Source organism: Amborella trichopoda, chromosome 1, assembly GCF_054954075.1.
Source record: "Amborella trichopoda isolate Santa Cruz 75 chromosome 1, AtrichopodaSantaCruz75HAP2 v2.0, whole genome shotgun sequence".
Classification (NCBI taxonomy): Eukaryota; Viridiplantae; Streptophyta; class Magnoliopsida; order Amborellales; family Amborellaceae; genus Amborella; species Amborella trichopoda.
This window is the reverse complement of record NC_142336.1, coordinates 18036197-18051196: the sequence shown is the minus strand read 5'-3', so window position 1 is coordinate 18051196 and position 15000 is coordinate 18036197. Positions and strand designations below refer to the sequence as shown.

The window sequence follows — 15000 nt, the reverse complement described above, 5'->3', positions numbered from 1 at the left end:
GGTCTGCCCAGCCAGTCAGGCTGTACTCCTTCGCGACGCCTTTTGCCTTGACAATCACCTCGGTGCCCAACTTGCAAACTACGTGGGTGTGTCTTGATGGGGCAACCCGTAAGCCTCCGCGGCACCGTGTGCCTAGGCGCTCACCGCGGAGCCCTCAACCCATACGGTAATGTTGCGCCCTTCCTCAGCAGACTTGTGGTCCCTCGATGCGTTTCGCCGAGGCAAACAGCTTAGTGCTCACCACGCATACTGCATGGGTGTGCCTTGCCTCGACTGACTTGTATGTCGTGGACGCATTGTGCCCAGGCGCTCGGCTTAGTGCTCACCACCCATACTGCGCGGGTGTTCTCATCTCGGGCAACCTGGAGGCCATTGTTGCGTTGTGCCTAGGCACACACCTTGGTGCACGTATGGCATATTGCTTGGGTGTGCCTAGCTCGGCGACTGACAGGCCCTCGCGATGCCGTGTACCTAGGTGCACACCTCGGTGTCCACCAGGCAAACTGTGCTGGTGTACCTTGCTCGGGCTACGCTTATGCCATCGTTGCACCATGTGCCTAGGTGCACACCATGGAGCCCTCAACCCATGCTACGTGGTTTTGCCTAGCTCGTTCATCCCACCGGCCCTGGAGCCTCCTTGCCTTCAACCTTGCGTGTGGTGGTGATGCACTCCAAGATGCAACATTGTGCACTGAGGTGGTTTGGGTCGTGTTGAGGCCAAATATATGCTAGTTTGACCCCCAACAGGTGTCACTCAGGAATGTCTGTTGTTTTAAGCCATGAAACATAATTGGGAAGGGTGGGAAACAGGTTGGGACGAGGCTGAGGTATGTGATTTGTGCTAGGCATGCTGCCTAGATGTGCTCTGTTAAGTCGCACAGCTCGTCGCCACGTGCATAGGAGCACACCTCGCTGCCCACCTGGCAAACTGCGTGGTTGTGCCTTGTTCGGGCAACCTGCAAGCCATCACGTCGCCGTGTGCCTAGGCGCACACGATGAAGAGCTCAACCCAAACTACGTAAGGTTGCCTTGTTCGGGCCGACCTATGGACCCTAGATGCGCTGTTCCATGACGCACACCTCAGTGCCCACCTGGCATACCTCGCCGGTGTTCTCAGCTCAAGCAACCCGTTGGCCTTCATCCCACCGAGAGCCTAGGTACACACCTCGGTGACCACCAGGCAAACTGCGTGGGTGTGCCTAGCCAGTCAGCCCGTACTCCTTCGCGATGCCTTTTGCCTAGCGGCACACCTTGGTGCCCTTCAGGCAAACTGCGTGGGTGTGCCTTGATGGGGCAACCCGTATGCCTCCGTGGCACGGAAGGCAAACTGCGTGGGTGTGCCTTGATGGGGCAACCCGTATGCCTCCGTGGCACCTTGTGCCTAAGCACACACCGCGGATCCCCTCAACCCATACTGCAATGTTGTGCCTTACGTCAGTAGACTTGTGGTCCCTCGTTGCGTTGCGCCGAGGCAAACAGCTTAGTGCTCACCACGCATACTGCATGGGTGTGCATTGCCTCGGCTGACTTGTATGCCGTGGACGCATTGTGCCCAGGCGCTGTGCGTAGTGCTCACCACCCATGCCGATTGGGTGTTCTCATCTCGGGCAACCTGGAGCCCATTGTTGCGTTCTGCCTAGCCACACACCATAGTGCACACATGGCATACTGCTTGGGTGTGCTTAGCTCGGCGACCGGCAGGCCCTCCCGACGTCGTGTACCTAGGTTCACACCTCGGTGTCCACCAGGCAAACTGTGCAGGTCTGCCTTGCTCGGGCTACTCGAATGCCATCTTGGCACCCGTGTGCCTAGGTGCACACCATGGAGCTTTCAACCCATCTTGCGTGGGTTTGCCTAGCTCGTTCGTCCCACCTGCCCTCTAGGCTCCCTGCCTTCAACCTTGCGTGTGGTGGTGATGCACTCCAGGATGCAACATTGTGCACTGAGGTGGCTTGGGTCGTGTTGAGGACAAATGTATGCTAGTTTGACCCCCACCAGAAGTCACTCAGGAATGTCTGGTGTTTTAAGCTATGAAACATAATTGGGAAGGGTGGGCAACAGGTTGGGACGAGGCTGAGGTATGTGATTTGAGCTAGGCGTGCTGCCAATGCGTGGGTGTGTCCTTCTCTTGCTTACCTGTGGACCCTCGATGCGCTCTGTCAAGTCGCACAGCTCGTCGCCACGTGCATAAGAGCACACCTCGCTGCCCCCCTGGCAAACTGCGTGGTTGTGCCTTGCTCGGGCAAACCTCAAGCCATCACGTCGCCGTGTGCCTAGGCACACACGATGAAGCCCTCAACCTAAACTTCGTGGGGTTGCCTTGTTCGGGCTGACCTATGGACCCTAGATGCGCTGTTCCATGACGCACACCTCAGTGCCCACCTGGCATACCTCGCGGGTGTTTTCAGCTCAGGCAACCCGTTGGCCTTCATCCCACCGAGGGCCTAGGCACACACCTCGGTGACCACCAGGCATACTGAGTGGGTGTGCCTGGCCGGTCAGCCCGTACTCCTTCGCGATGCCTTTTGCCTTGGCGCACACCTTGGTGCCCACCTGGCGAACTGCGTGGGTGAGCCTTGCTGGGGCAACCCGTATGCCTCCGCGGCACCCTGTGCCTAGGCACACACCACGGATCCCTCAACCCATACTGCAATGTTGTGCCTCACGTCAGCAGACTTGTGGTCCCTCGATGCGTTGCGCCAAGGCAAACAGCTTAGTGCTCACCACGCATACTGCCTGGGTGTGCCTTGCCTCGGCTGACTTGTATGCCGGGTACGCATTGTGCCCAGGCGCTCGGCTCGGTGCTCACCACCCATACCGAGCGGGTGTTCTCATCTCGGGCAACCTGGAGCCCATCGTTGCGTTGTGCCTAGCCACACACCTTAGTGCACACATGGCATACTGCTTGGGTGTGCTTAGCTCGGCGACCGGCAGGCCCTCTCGATGCCGTGTACCTAGGTGCACACCTCGGTGTCCACCAGGCAAACTGTGCAGGTGTGCCTTGCTCGGGCTACGCGAATGCCATCTTGGCACCGTGTGCCTAGGTGCACACCATGGAGCTTTCAACCCATCTTGCGTGGGTTTGCCTAGCTCGTTCGTCCCACCTGCCCTCTAGGCTCCCTGCCTTCAACCTTGCGTGTGGTGGTGATGCACTCCAGGATGCAACATTGTGCACTGAGGTGGCTTGGGTCGTGTTGAGGCCAAATGTATGCTAGTTTGACCCCCACCAGAAGTCACTCAGGAATGTCTGGTGTTTTAAGCTATGAAACATAATTGGGAAGGGTGGGCAACAGGTTGGGACGAGGCTGAGGTATGTGATTTGAGCTAGGCGTGCTGCCAATGCGTGGGTGTGTCCTTCTCTGGCTTACCTGTGGACCCTCGATGCGCTCTGTCAAGTCGCACAGCTCGTCCCCACGTGCATAAGAGCACACCTCGCTGCCCCCCTGGCAAACTGCGTGGTTGTGCCTTGCTCGGGCAAACTTCAAGCCATCACGTCGCCGTGTGCCTAGGCACACACGATGAAGCCCCCAACCTAAACTTCGTGGGGTTGCCTTGTTCGGGCTGACCTATGGACCCTAGATGCGCTGTTCCATGACGCACACCTCAGTGCCCACCTGGCATACCTCGCGGGTGTTTTCAGCTCAGGCAACCCGTTGGCCTTCATCCCACCGAGGGCCTAGGCACACACCTCGGTGACCACCAGGCATACTGAGTGGGTGTGCCTGGCCGGTCAGCCCGTACTCCTTCGCGATGCCTTTTGCCTTGGCGCACACCTTGGTGCCCACCTGGCGAACTGCGTGGGTGAGCCTTGCTGGGGCAACCCGTATGCCTCCGCGGCACCCTGTGCCTAGGCACACACCACGGATCCCTCAACCCATACTGCAATGTTGTGCCTCACGTCAGCAGACTTGTGGTCCCTCGATGCGTTGCGCCAAGGCAAACAGCTTAGTGCTCACCACGCCTACTGCCTGGGTGTGCCTTGCCTCGGCTGACTTGTATGCCGGGTACGCATTGTGCCCAGGCGCTCGGCTCGGTGCTCACCACCCATACCGAGCGGGTGTTCTCATCTCGGGCAACCTGGAGCCCATCGTTGCGTTGTGCCTAGCCACACACCTTAGTGCACACATGGCATACTGCTTGGGTGTGCTTAGCTCGGCGACCGGCAGGCCCTCTCGATGCCGTGTACCTAGGTGCACACCTCGGTGTCCACCAGGCAAACTGTGCAGGTGTGCCTTGCTCGGGCTACGCGAATGCCATCTTGGCACCGTGTGCCTAGGTGCACACCATGGAGCTTTCAACCCATCTTGCGTGGGTTTGCCTAGCTCGTTCGTCCCACCTGCCCTCTAGGCTCCCTGCCTTCAACCTTGCGTGTGGTGGTGATGCACTCCAGGATGCAACATTGTGCACTGAGGTGGCTTGGGTCGTGTTGAGGCCAAATGTATGCTAGTTTGACCCCCACCAGAAGTCACTCAGGAATGTCTGGTGTTTTAAGCTATGAAACATAATTGGGAAGGGTGGGCAACAGGTTGGGACGAGGCTGAGGTATGTGATTTGAGCTAGGCGTGCTGCCAATGCGTGGGTGTGTCCTTCTCTGGCTTACCTGTGGACCCTCGATGCGCTCTGTCAAGTCGCACAGCTCGTCCCCACGTGCATAAGAGCACACTTCGCTGCCCCCCTGGCAAACTGCGTGGTTGTGCCTTGCTCGGGCAAACTTCAAGCCATCACGTCGCCGTGTGCCTAGGCACACACGATGAAGCCCCCAACCTAAACTTCGTGGGGTTGCCTTGTTCGGGCTGACCTATGGACCCTAGATGCGCTGTCCCATGACGCACACCTCAGTGCCCACCTGGCATACCTCGCGGGTGTTTTCAGCTCAGGCAACCCGTTGGCCTTCATCCCACCGAGGGCCTAGGCACACACCTCGGTGACCACCAGGCATACTGAGTGGGTGTGCCTGGGCCGGTCAGCCCGTACTCCTTCGCGATGCCTTTTGCCTTGGCGCACACCTTGGTGCCCACCTGGCGAACTGCGTGGGTGAGCCTTGCTGGGGCAACCCGTATGCCTCCGCGGCACCCTGTGCCTAGGCACACACCACGGATCCCTCAACCCATACTGCAATGTTGTGCCTCACGTCAGCAGACTTGTGGTCCCTCGATGCGTTGCGCCAAGGCAAACAGCTTAGTGCTCACCACGCATACTGCCTGGGTGTGCCTTGCCTCGGCTGACTTGTATGCCGGGTACGCATTGTGCCCAGGCGCTCGGCTCGGTGCTCACCACCCATACCGAGCGGGTGTTCTCATCTCGGGCAACCTGGAGCCCATCGTTGCGTTGTGCCTAGCCACACACCTTAGTGCACACATGGCATACTGCTTGGGTGTGCTTAGCTCGGCGACCGGCAGGCCCTCTCGATGCCGTGTACCTAGGTGCACACCTCGGTGTCCACCAGGCAAACTGTGCAGGTGTGCCTTGCTCGGGCTACGCGAATGCCATCTTGGCACCGTGTGCCTAGGTGCACACCATGGAGCTTTCAACCCATCTTGCGTGGGTTTGCCTAGCTCGTTCGTCCCACCTGCCCTCTAGGCTCCCCTGCCTTCAACCTTGCGTGTGGTGGTGATGCACTCCAGGATGCAACATTGTGCACTGAGGTGGCTTGGGTCTTGTTGAGGCCAAATGTATGCTAGTTTGACCCCCACCAGAAGTCACTCAGGAAAGTCTGGCGTTTTAAGCTATGAAACATAATTGGGAAGGGTGGGCAACAGGTTGGGACGAGGCTGAGGTATGTGATTTGAGCTAGGCGTGCTGCCAATGCGTGGGTGTGTCCTTCTCTGGCTTACCTGTGGACCCTCGATGCGCTCTGTCAAGTCGCACAGCTCGTCCCCACGTGCATAAGAGCACACCTCGCTGCCCCCCTGGCAAACTGCGTGGTTGTGCCTTGCTCGCGCAAACTTCAAGCCATCACGTCGCCGTGTGCCTAGGCACACACGATGAAGCCCCCAACCTAAACTTCGTGGGGTTGCCTTGTTCGGGCTGACCTATGGACCCTAGATGCGCTGTTCCATGACGCACACCTCAGTGCCCACCTGGCATACCTCGCGGGTGTTTTCAGCTCAGGCAACCCGTTGGCCTTCATCCCACCGAGGCCTAGGCACACACCTCGGTGACCACCAGGCATACTGAGTGGGTGTGCCTGGCCGGTCAGCCCCGTACTCCTTCGCGATGCCTATTGCCTTGGCGCACACCTTGGTGCCCACCTGGCGAACTGCGTGGGTGAGCCTTGCTGGGGCAACCCGTATGCCTCCGCGGCACCCTGTGCCTAGGCACACACCACGGATCCCTTAACCCATACTGCAATGTTGTGCCTCACGTCAGCAGACTTGTGGTCCCTCGATGCGTTGCGCCAAGGCAAAACAGCTTAGTGCTCACCACGCATACTGCCTGGGTGTGCCTTGCCTCGGCTGACTTGTATGCCGGGTACGCATTGTGCCCAGGCGCTCGGCTCGGTGCTCACCACCCATACCGAGCGGGTGTTCTCATCTCGGGCAACCTGGAGCCCATCGTTGCGTTGTGCCTAGCCACACACCTTAGTGCACACATGGCATACTGCTTGGGTGTGCTTAGCTCGGCGACCGGCAGGCCCTCTCGATGCCGTGTACCTAGGTGCACACCTCGGTGTCCACCAGGCAAACTGTGCAGGTGTGCCTTGCTCGGGCTACGCGAATGCCATCTTGGCACCGTGTGCCTAGGTGCACACCATGGAGCTTTCAACCCATCTTGCGTGGGTTTGCCTAGCTCGTTCGTCCCACCTGCCCTCTAGGCTCCCTGCCTTCAACCTTGCGTGTGGTGGTGATGCACTCCAGGATGCAACATTGTGCACTGAGGTGGCTTGGGTCGTGTTGAGGCCAAATGTATGCTAGTTTGACCCCCACCAGAAGTCACTCAGGAAAGTCTGGTGTTTTAAGCTATGAAACATAATTGGGAAGGGTGGGCAACAGGTTGGGACGAGGCTGAGGTATGTGATTTGAGCTAGGCGTGCTGCCAAAGCGTGGGTCTGGCCCGCTCTGGCTTACCTGTGGACCCTCGATGCGCTCTGTCAAGTCGCACAGCTCGTTGCCCACCTGGCAAACTGCGTGGTTGTGCCTTGCTCGGGCAACCTGCAAGCCATCACGTCGTCGTGTGCCTAGGCGCTCACGATGAAGCCCTCCACCCAAACTTCGTGGGGTTGCCTTGTTCGGGCTGACCTATGGACCCTAGATGCGTTGTTCCATGACGCACACCTCAGTGCCCACCTGGCATACCTCGCGGGTGTTCTCAGCTCAGGCAAACCGTTGGCTTTCATCCCACCGAGGGCCTAAGCACACACCTCGGTGACCACCAGGCAAACTGTGTGGGTGTGCCTAGGCGGTCAGCCCGTACTCCTTCGCGATGCCTAGGCGCACACCTTGGTGCCCACCCGGCGAATGGCGTGGGTGTGCCTTGATGGGGCAACCCGTATGCCTTTGCGGCACCTTGTGCCTCGACGCACACCGCGGATCCCTCAACCCACACAGCAATGTTGTGCCTTACGTCAGCAGACTTGTGGTCCCTCGATGCGTTGCGCCGAGGCAAACAGCTTAGTGCTCACCACGCATACTGCATGGGTTTGCCTTGCCTCGGCTGACTCTTATGCCGTGGACGCATTGTGCCCAGGCGCTCGGCTTTAGTGCTCACCACCCATACCGAGCGGGTGTTCTCATCTCGAGCAACCTGGATCCCTTCGTTGCGTTGTGCCTAGCCACACACCTTAGTGCACACATGGCATACTGCTTGGGTGTGCTTAGCTCGGCGACCGGCAGGCCCTCCCGATGCCGTGTACCTAGGTGCACACCTCGGTGTCCACCAGGCAAACTGTGCAGGTGTGCCTTGCTCGGGCTACGCGAATGCCATCTTGGCACCGTGTGCCTAGGTGCACACCATGGAGCCTTCAACCCATGTTGCGTTGGTTTGCCTAGCCCGTTCGTCCCACCCCCCCTCGAGGCTCCCTGCCTTCAACCTTGCTTGTGGTGGTGATGCACTCCAGGATGCAACGTTGTGCACTGAGTTGGCTTGGGTCGTGTTGAGGCCAAACGTATGCTAGTTTGACCCCCAACGGGTGTCACTCAGGAATGTCTGGTGTTTTAAGCCGTGAAACATAATTGGGAAGGGTGGGCAAACAGGTTGGGACGAGGCTGAGGTATGTGATTTGTGCTTGGCGTGCTGCCAAAGCATGGGTGCGGCCTGCTTTGGCTTTACCGTGGACCCACGATGCGCTCTGTCATGTCGCACAGCTCGACGCCACGTGCCTAGGAGCACACCTAGCTGCCCACCAGGCAAACTGCGTGGTTGTGCCTTGCTCGGGGAACCCGCAAGCCATCACGTCGCCGTGTGCCTAGGCGCAATGGACGAAGCCCTCAACCCATACTGCGTGGGGTTGCCTTGTTCGGGCTGACCCGTGGACCCTAGATGCCTTGTTCCATGGCTCACACCTCGGTGCTCTCCTGGCATACCTCGCGGGTGTTCCCAGCTCAGGCAAACCGTTGGCCTTCATCCCACCGAGGGCCTAGGCACACACCACGGTGACCACCAGGCACACTGCGTGGGTGTGCCTAGGCGGTCAGCCCGTACTCCTTCGCGATGCCTAGGCGCACACCTTGGTGCCCACCTGGCGAATGGCGTGGGTGTGCCTTCATGGGGCAACCCGTATGCCTCCGCCGCACCTTGTGCCTCGGCGCACACCGCGGATCCCTCGACCCATACTGCAATGCTGTGCCTCACGTCAGCAGACTTGTGGTCCCTCGATGCGTTGCGCCGAGGCAAACAGCTTAGTGCTCACCACACGTACTGCATGGGTGTGCCTTGCCTCGGCTGACTTGTATGCCGTGGACGCATTGTGCCCAGGCGCTCGGCTCAGTGCTCACCACCCATACCGAGCGGGTGTTCTCATCTCGGGCAACCTGGAGCCCATCGTTCCGTTGTGCCTAGCCACACACCTTAGTCCACACATGGCATACTTGCTTGGGTGTGCTTAGCTCGGCGACCGGCAGGCCCTCTCGATGCCGTGTACCTAGGTGCACACCTCGGTGTACACCAGGCAAACTGTGCAGGTGTGCCTTGCTCTGGCTACGCGAACGCCATCTTGGCACCGTGTGCCTAGGTGCACACCATGGAGCCTTCAACCCATGTTGCGTTGGTTTGCCTAGCCCGTTCGTCCCACCCCCCCTCGAGGCTCCCTGCCTTCAACCTTGCTTGTGGTGGTGATGCACTCCAGGATGCAACGTTGTGCACCGAGTTGGCTTGGGTCGTGTTGAGGCCAAACGTATGCTAGTTTGACCCCCAACGGGTGTCACTCAGGAATGCCTGGTGTTTTAAGCCATGAAACATAATTGGGAAGGGTGGGCAAACAGGTCGGGACGAGGCTGAGGTATGTGATTTGTGCTTGGCGTGCTGCCAAAGCATGGGTGCGGCCTGCTTTGGCTTTACCGTGGACCCACGATGCGCTCCGTCATGTCGCACAGCTCGACGCCACGTGCCTAGGAGCACACCTAGCTGCCCACCAGTCAAACTGCGTGGTTGTGCCTTGCTCGTGCAACCCGCAAGGCATCACGTCGCCGTGTGCCTAGTCGCACACGACGAAGCTCTCAACCCATACTGCGTGGGGTGGCCTTGTTCGGGCTGACCCGTGGACCCTAGATGCCTTGTTCCATGGCTCACACCTCGGTGCTCTCCTGGCATACCTCGCGGGTGTTCCCGGCTCAGGCAAACTGTTGGCCTTCATCCCACCGTGGGTCTAAGCACACACCTCGGTGCCCACCAGGCATACCGCGTGGGTTTTCCCAGCCGGTCAGCCCGTACTATCGCGACGCCTTTTGCCTTTGCGAACACCTCGGTGCCCAATTGGCAAACTTCGTGGGTGTGTCTTGATGGGGCATCCCGTGTGCCTTCGCGGCACCGTGTGCCTTGGCCCACACAGCGGAGCCCTCAACCCATACTGCAATGTTGTGCCTTACCTCAGCAGACTTGTGGTCCCTCGATGCGTTGTGCCGAGGCAAACAGCTTAGTGCTCACAACGCATACTGCGCGGGTGTGCCTTGCCTCGGCTGACTTGTGGACCGTCAACGCGTTGGGCACAAGCGCCGAGCTAAGTGTTCACCACCCATACCGCGCGGGAGTTCTTATCTCGGGCAACCTGGAGCCTATTGTTGCGTTGTGCCTAGCCACACACCATAGTTCACACGTCTTACTGCTTGGGTGTGTTTAGCTCGGCGACCGGCAGGCCCTCTCGATGCCGTGTACCTAGGTGCACACCTCGTTGTCCACCAGGCAAACTGTGCAGGTGTGCCTTGCTCGGGCTACGCGAATGCCATCGTGGCACCGTTTGCCTAGGTGCACACCATGGAGCCTTCAACCCATGTTGCGTGGGTTTGCCTAGCTCGTTCATCCTACCTGCCATCGAGGCTCCCTGCCTTCAACCTTGCGCGTGTCGGTGATGCACTGTATGATGCAATATTGTGCACTGAAGTGGCTTGGGTAGTGATGAGGCCAACTGTATGCCAGTATGACCCCCAACAGGTGTCACTCAGGAATATCTGGTGCTTTAAGCCATGAAACATAATTGGGAAGGGTGGGAAACAGGTTGGGACGAGGCTGAGGTATGTGATTTGTGCTAGGCATGCTGCGAAAGCGTGGTTGTGGCCTGTTTTGGCTTGACCGTGGACCCACGATGCGCTCTGTCATGTCGCACAGCTCGACGCCACGTGCCTAGGAGCACACCTAGCTGCCCACCAGGAAAACTGCGTGGTTGTGCCTTGCTCGGGCAAGCCGCAAGCCATCACGTCGCCGTGTGCCTAGGCTTACACGACGAGGCCCACAACCCGTACTGCGTTGGGTTGCCTTGCTCTGGCCGACCCATGCACCCTAGACGCGCTATGCCGTGGCGCACACCTCGTTGCCCGGGTGGCATACCTCGCGGGTGTTCCCAGCTCAGGCAACCCGTTGGCCTTCATCCCACCGTGGGCGTAGGCACACACCTCGGTGCCCACCATGCATACTGCGTGGGTGTGCCTAGCCGGTCAGCCCGTACTCCTTCGCGATGCCATATGCCTAGGCGCACACCTCGGTGCCCACCTGGCAAACTGCGTGGGTGTGTCTTGATAGGGCAACCCCTACGCCTCCGCGGCACCGTGTGCCTAGGCGAACACCGCGGAGCCCTCAACCCATACTGCAATGTTGTGCCTTACCACGGCAGACTTGTGGTCCCTCGATGCATTGTGTCGAGTCAAACAGCTTATTGATCACCACGCATACTGCACGTGTGTGCCTCGCCTCGGTTGACTTGTGGACCGTCGACGCTTTGTGCCTAGTCGCACAACTTAGTGCTCACCACCCATACCGCGCGGGTGTTCCCTGCTCTGGCAAGCTCGAGCCCATTGTTGCGTTGTGCCTAGCCACACGCCTTGGTGCACACATGTCATACTCCTTGGGTGTGCTTAGCTCGGCGACCGGCAGGTCCTCGCCATGTCGTGTACCTAGGTGCACAGCTCGGTGTCCGGTAAACTGGGCAGGTGCGCCTTACTCGGGCCACGCGTTTGCCATCGTGGCGCCTTGTGCCTAGGTGCACACAATGGAGCCCTCATCCCATGCTGCGTGGGTTTTGCCTAGCTCGTTCATCCCACCGGCCCTCGAGGTTCCTTGCCTTCAACCTTGCGTGTGGTGGTGATGCACTCTAGGATGCAACATTGTTCACTGAAGCGGCTTGGGTCGTGATGTGGCCAAATGTATGCTAGTTTGACCCCCAACAGGTGTCCCTCAGGAATGTCTGGTGTTTTAAGCCATGAAACATTATTGGGAAGGGTGGGAAACGACAGGTTGGGACGAGGCTGAGGTATGTGATTTGCGCTAGGCTTGATGCTAAAGCGTGGGTGTGGCCTGCTCTGGCTTACCCGTGGACCCTCTATGCGCTCTGTCATGTCGCACAGCTCGACCCCAAGTGCCTTAGGAGAAAACCTCGCTGCCCACCAGGCAAACTGCGTGGTTGTGCCTTTCTCGGGCAACCCGCAAGCCATCACGTCGCCGTGTGCCTAGGCGTACACGACGAAGCCCTCAACCCATACTGCGTTGGGTTGCCTTGCTCTGGCCGACCCATGCACCCTAGACGCGCTATTCCATGGCGCACACCTCGGTGCCCACGTGGCATACCTCGCGGGTGTTCCCAGCGCAGGCAACCCGTTGGCCTTCATCCCACCTCGGGCCTAGGCACCCACCTCGGTTCCGACCAGGCATACTGCGTGGGTGTGCCTAGCGGGTCAGCCCGTACTCCTTCGCGACGCCCTTTGCCTAGGCGCACACCTCGGTGCCCACCTGGCAAACTGCGCGGGTGTGTCTTGATAGGGCGACCCGTACGCCTCCGCGGCACCGTGTGCCTATGCGCACACCGCGGAGCCCTCAACCCATACTGCAATGTTGTGCCTTACCTCGGCAGATTTGTGGTCCCTCCATGCATTGTGCCGAGGCAAACAGCTTATTGCTCACCACGCATACTGCACGTGTGTGCCTCGCCTCGGCTGACTTGTGGACCGTCGACCCATTTTGCCTAGGCGCACATGTTAGTGCTCACCACCCATACCGCGCGGGTGTTCCCAGCTCCGGCAACCTGGAGCCCATTGTTGCGTTGTGCATAGGCACACCGCTTGGTGCACACATGGCATACTGCTTGGGTGTGCCTTGCTCGGCGCCCGATAGGCCCTCGCGATGCCGTGTACTTAGGTGCACACCTCCGTGCCCACCAGGCAAACTGTGCTGTTGTGCCTTGCTCGGGCTACGAGTAGAGGCCAACGTGGCACAGTGTGCCCAGGTGCACACCATGGAGCCCTCAACCCATGCTGCGTGGGTTTGCCTTGCTCATTCATCCCACCGGCCCTCGAGGGTTCCCTGCCTTCAACCTTGAGTGTGGTGGTGATGCACCCTAGGATGCAACATTATGCACTGAAGTGGCTGGGGTCGTGATGAGGCCAAATGTATGCCAGTTTGACCCCCAACAGGTATTGCTCAGGAATGTCCGGTGTTTTAAGCCATGAAACATAATTGGGAAGGGTGGGCAACAGGTTGGGACGAGGCTGAGTTATGTGATTTGTGTTAGGCGTGCTGCCAAAGCGTGGTTGTGGGCTGCTCTGGCTTACCCGTGGACCCTCGATGCGCTCAGTCAAGTCGCACAGCTCGACGCCACGTGCCTAGGAGCACACCTCGCTACCCACCAGGCAAACTGCGTGGTTTGGCCTTGCTCGGGCAACCCGCAAGCCATCACGTCGCCGTGGTGCCTAGGCGCACACGACGAAGCTCTCAACCCATACTGCGTGGGGTTGCCTTGCTCGGGCTGACCCGTGGACCCTAGATGCGCTGTTCCAAGGCGCACACCTCGGTGCCCACCTGGCATTCCTCGTGGGTGTTCCCAGCTCAGGCAACCCGTTGGCCTTCATCCCACCGTGGGCCTAGGCACGCACCTCGGTGCCCACCAGGCATACTGCGTGGGTGTGCCTAGCCGGTCAGCCCGTTCTCCTTCGCGACCCCGTTTGCCTAGGCGCATACCTCGGTGTCCACCTTGCAAACTGCGTGGGTGTGACTTGATGGGGCAACCCTCACGCCTCCGCGGCGCCGTGGTCCTAGGCGCACACCGCGGAGCCCTCATCCCATACTCCAATGGTTTTCCTTACCTCGGCTGACTTGTGGTCCCTCGATGCGTTGTGCCGAGGCACATAACTTAGTGCTCACGACGCATACTGCACGGGTGTGCCTCGTCTCGGCGTACTTGTGGACCGTTGATGCATTGTGCCTAGGCGCACAGCTTAATGCTCGCCACCCATACCGCGCGGGTGTTCCCAGCTCGGGCAACTTGGAGGCCCTTGTTTCGTTGTGCCTAGGCACCCACCTGCGAGCACACCAGGCGTACATTTTGGGTGTCCCTATCTCGGCGACCGGCAGGGCTTCACGATGCCGTGTACCTAGGTGCACACCTCGGCGTCCACCAGCAAAACTGTGCGGGTTTGCCTTGCTCGGGCTACGCGTAGGCCAACGTGGCACCGTGTGCCTAGGTGCACACAATGGGGCCCTCAACATATGCTGCGTGGGTTTGCATTGCTCGTTCATCCCGCCGGCCCTCGAGGCTCCTTGCCTTCAACCTTTCGTGTGGTGGTGAGGCACCCAAGGATGCAACATTGTGCATTTAGGTGGTATGGGTCGTGATGAGGCCAGATGTGGGTTAGTTTGACACCCAACAGGTGTCACTCAGGAATGTCAGGTGTTTTAAGCCATGAAACATAATTGGGAAGGTTGGGCACCAGGTTGGGACGAGGCTGAGGTACGTGATTTGGGTAAGGCGTCATGCCAACGCGTCGGTGTGGGCCTGCTTTGGCTGACCCGTAGACCATCGATGTGTTCTGCCTAGTCGCACACCTCGGTGCTCGCCACCCATGCCACGTGGTTGTGCCAAGCTCGTTCAACCCGTTGGCACTCACAGCGAGGTGCCTAGGCGCGCTACTCGTTTCCCTCCAGGCTCATACTGCTTGGTTGTGCTTTTCCTGGGATGACTCGTGGACACTCCATGCGCTGTGCTTAGGCGCACACCTCTGTGCTCACCACTCAGCCGTCAACCCTTTCAGCGTGGGTGTGCCTACCCTTACTGCGTGGGTGCTTCCAGCTCGTTCAGCTCTGTAGGCACTCGTGGCGCTGTGCCTAGTTAGCCAGATAGGTGCTCACCTGGCATACTGCTTGGGTCTGCCTTTCTCGCCCACCAGTGGGCTCTCGTGACGCCGTGTGCCCAGGGGCCCTCGATCCATGGTGCGTTGGTGTGCTCTGCTCGGGCATCTCACCGGCCCTCGAGCCCCGCTGCTTTCAATCGTGCGTGTGGTGATGCGTCGTGCCTTGACGCGCACCCGGTTGCCCCCTACCCAAGACGTGTGCGTAATGCCCCGGGCACTCGCGACACCGTGCGTA

The 15000-nt window shown here is 59.5% G+C and overlaps 1 pseudogene; it reads right to left on the bottom strand.

The window, feature by feature from the left end:
• The window catches only part of LOC148783671 (uncharacterized), a 7210-nt pseudogene extending 6069 nt beyond the window's left edge, over positions 1–1141 (bottom strand).
• Positions 1142–15000: the final 13859 nt, after the last annotated feature.